The following is a 4,594-nucleotide window of genomic DNA, read 5'->3' on the forward strand; positions in this document are numbered from 1 at the left end:
ATCAGAAATGAACGAATTTACCAAATCCATACTCTCAGACTAGGGACGAATGACTAATCCATACTCTCGGATTAAAGATGAATGATTATGCCTAATCCATACTCTCGGACTAGGGACAATAGCTAATCCATACTCTCGGATTAACGACGAATGATTATGCCTAATCCATATTCTCGGACTAGGGATAATGACTATGTCTAATCCATACTCCCGGATAAGTGACATATACTAACTTCTATTCTCTGAGTTTTACTCACTTGTACTCGTAAGAATATACTACCCAATATTCCTCATTTTTAATTTAGGTCTACTCTTTATCCTAAATTATCAAATATAATCAGGTATGTTCTTTAACACGAATTTCAAGCAACATCAATTAACTCGCACATAAACATATAATTAATACTTCAATCAATACTTGTATTAAAATCATGTTCATTAAAGGGAATATGCACTCACTTGAGAAGGTGGTGACTCGGTACTCGGACAGCGCTTCGTTTACTTTAAAATAATTTCCTTCGACGAAACCTAGTATTATCACCAATAGATTTTAGTCTATTATTCGCCGAGACTAATTAATAGTCTAGCTATTATTACTATTATATAAGCGTTAAAAAAAATACTTACATAACCCATAATAATAGCCCAAGTATTTATTATATGTTCTTAATAACGTTAATATAATTAAATAAAAACTATATTAAAAATAGCGTAAGCGTAGCTCACTTACAGCGGGTTTTATAGAAAACCAGGCTTTGCTTGGAGCAGCGTTTCCGAGCCGAAAAGCTCTTCTTCTCGGAGCCATCGAGCACTCCGGGGCTTCTGCCTCGTGCTAGGAGGTTCCCTAGGCTTTTCGGGGGATTTCGGGGCTAGAGAGAGGTTCTAGAGAGAGAGTAAAGAGAAGAAAGAATGGGAAAGGTGTGAAGAAAATGAGGGTGGGAGAGGTGGTATTTATAGGGTGAAAATGGCTGAACTTGGTGCCACATGTCACCATCTAGTGGCAAGACTTGGGGAGAAAGCAATGGCCAAGATTGTGCCACATCACCCATTTTCGCACAACACACTTCTGACTTCTAAAATCCGTAACTTTCACATACGACCTCCGTTTTAGACGTTCTTTATATCCACGCGTAGGTAAAAATAATATCTACAACTTTCATTTTGACTCTGTCGGCTAATTCTCGACCGATCTTAAATTTAACAGTACGAGGTGTTTAGACTGTTAAATGACCGCGAAGAATTCGTAACTCCTTCATACGGACTCCGTTTTCGTCTGTCTTTTTACCGTTGAGTTCCTATTAATGAGATCTTCAACTCTCATTTATTTCACGTAAGCCAAAAACCGCTCGAACTAAAATTCGAGTTTCGGGCTGTACACTGCTAAGCCGAATCTTAGAAAAATCATAACTTCCTCATACGAAGTCAGATTTGGGCGTTCTTTTTATCGAAGCTCTTAGTTTAACATATTCTACGACTTTTGTTTAGATTTCTAAGGCTAAAAATTCTTCTATCGTAAATTCACTATTTACGTCTTCCGGTGCCGTGCCGGTTTTGCCGTGAAACTTCGGCGGGCCATAACTTCTTCGTTATAACTCGGATTTCGGCGTTCTTTATATGTACGGAAACCTTGTGACATATTCTAAAACTTGGTTAAGAATATTCATTCTAAATAATCTTTTGTTGAAAAGTCATTTTTGACCCCTATTGCCTCTAAATTGACTAGCCCGGATCTGCGGGCGTTACAATTATCTCCCCCTTAGGATGATTACGTCCCGGAATCATCAACGAAAAAAGGATCGTATAATGACTCCATACATCATCTCTTCATCCTAGGTAATAATTATAACTTCTTTATTCCTTCAAGTCTATCTCTTAGACTTATTGACTGTAAGCAGTACTTGATCGTGCACCTGCTCTCTACCTCATATTAGACTCCAAATTATGACCTATCATCATGTGATGTACGTTTAGACTCAGGTCTCTTAAATTCTAAAACAGACTAAGCCTTCCTTCATGTTCTAATGTGATATAATCATACTTTAACATGTAGTATTTCTAGCTACCAACGAGCGCGATACTTCTATTGATCGCTTTGATTTTTAATCGTTTGGTTTAAGTCGGATGCTATATCAAACTTGGTTCTCTGAACCATGTAACCTACTCATCGTAGTCGGACTCAAGGTGATATGACCACTAGGGTCGGGATAACAACAATCTTCTTAGTCATTACCGAAACAATGGTAACGACATACTTGAATAAAACGAAATCAATTACTGGCTTCTTGGTAACCTTGTGACTTTCCCTGATCCAAGTGTGAGTCCTGTGCTTCCGGTAGTATAGGCCTCTACTACCATTCACACCTACTCATACTCGTCCCAAGTATTGTCCCGCAGTTTTTTTCCAAGTCACCATACAAGAAAACCATACAACAACTTAACACATCAGATAACAAAACAAAGGTTTTATATTATTTCTTGAAACTGTTACATAGGTGTTCAAGTTCACCCTAGACTATGCCTCTAACGGGCTACATCGTGAGGTACTATCTACACGATTACTCCATAACTCGATCCTCGGATGTCAAGCCTTCACTCTTGAATCCTTGCATTGTCATCTGCTTCGTCAAGGATCATTTGAAATGCTCTTGCCTTTGGCTTTGGTGGCACATTTGGCTTTGTAGCCCCTTCTCTCTTTGGGCAGTCTTGTTTGAAGTGTCCTTCTTCTCCACACTTAAAGCAGACTTCTCTCTTGGTTGTGCATTTGCTGGCGTAATGACCAGTCTTCCCGCATTTAAAGCATGTCGTATATTTAGAGCATTTCCCGATGTGCTTCTTTCTACACTTGTCACACCATTGCGTTCCTTCTTCAAACTTCGAGAATTTTCTCTTCTCGCTGGACCTTGAAGATCCTTCAAACTTTCTCTTCTCGCCAACCTCCATCTTGCTGGAGGCTCTTCCCTTGATCATATCTTCGACAGACTTGGCAGCCCAGATAGCTGTCTCTAGAGTAGGTGCTTGACGCACTGGCACCGCGTACTCCCATGGAAGTCCCTTTGCGTACTTGTCGATTTTCGTCAGCTCATCCGGAACAAGACGCAAGGCGAACTCCATCTTCTCTGTGAAGTTGTTGGTGTATTCATCGATTGACATGCTTCCCTTCTTTAGGGTTAGAAACTGGTTCTCTAGCTCAAGCAGGTTTTGAGCTGAGCAGTACTTTCGTTTGAATTGCACCAGAAATTCTGCCCATGTCAGTTGCAGAGGCTCATTAGGGCTCAGAGTCTTCCCCAAGGTATTCCACCAATGTACAGCGCCTCCTCGAAACTGACGCACTGCAAATGTGGTCTGTAGCTTCCCTCTACAACCACATGTCATGAAGGCTAACTCCATCTCCGAGATCCAATCCATGACCCCGATCGGATCCTCCTTTCCAGTGAAAGTTGATGGCTTGCAAGTCAGAAAATCCTTGTACTTGCATCCATTCCTCTCGACCTCGTCATCTTGGTTGTTTTGTCGAACTATTGGTGGGTTGACTTGACCAACAGTCCCACTGTAGTTTCCTTCCTCAGTCTGCCCTTCGTTCAACTCGGGCTGTTCGATCTGAATAGTGGCTTCCTCACGATTTTGCTGGAGCAAACGTCTAGTTTCCTCCATTTGACGATCCAACATCGCTTGGATCATCACTTGCACTCCGGCCATTGTGACTGGCTCAGCGGCGGCTTCCATCACCGGTATTTGCTCAATCACTGGGGGTTGGTTTCTGTTCCCATTTGCATTCACGTTTCCGCTACGGGTTCTTGCCATCTTGATCTATACACCGAATAAGGTGAATCTAGATCTTTACTTAGGATTGACGGTTAAATCATCCTTATCACTCCGAAATGTTTATATGCTAGTTCTAATATCGTAGTCGTACGTTTAGAATCCTAAACACATAAGGTTTCCAGATCCGGTCGGCAACAGACCATAGATCCGAACAACTAACAGCATATCAGGCACAAGTATTTAGCTCATAAAAACATTTTAGGCACAATTCCTAAAATAATCTAGTGCTCACACCTCACAATCATCGATTAGCATTCTAAGTTTAAGTCTAGAAATAAATCCATATTCCTAGTTCGCTTAAACTAATGCTCTAATACCAACTGTGACATCCCCAAAATCACGGCCAGAAAAGACCGATTTTGTTTATGCTTTATAAAAATCAGAGTACTTCATTTTATAAAAAGGTTGCGGAATTTGTTCCCAGAAAAACATGGTAAATACGTTATTAAAACATTTTCGAAGAAACGTATTTATTTCATTTTAAAACATTTGGGATGTCATCGTTAATACAGGAACATAAGCATAAACAGAACTTACAATTATTCACACTAGTGGTCTACATCTCTTTAAATCTCTCAGTGTAATGTCACTTCATATCAACACCTGTGATATAAATAAACTGAGTGGGTCAGGTTGGGAAACCTGGTGAGCACATAGGGATTTCAATCCCACAATGTTATACCATATATATAGTTTAAAATTCACAAAATATACAATTTCACCATACATATATATAAACAACTCTTATCCCACCCCGTCGATCCTCGCAACG

This window comes from Lactuca saligna, chromosome 2, assembly GCF_052625555.1.
Source record: "Lactuca saligna cultivar CGN05327 chromosome 2, ASM5262555v1, whole genome shotgun sequence".
Taxonomy (NCBI): Eukaryota; Viridiplantae; Streptophyta; class Magnoliopsida; order Asterales; family Asteraceae; genus Lactuca; species Lactuca saligna.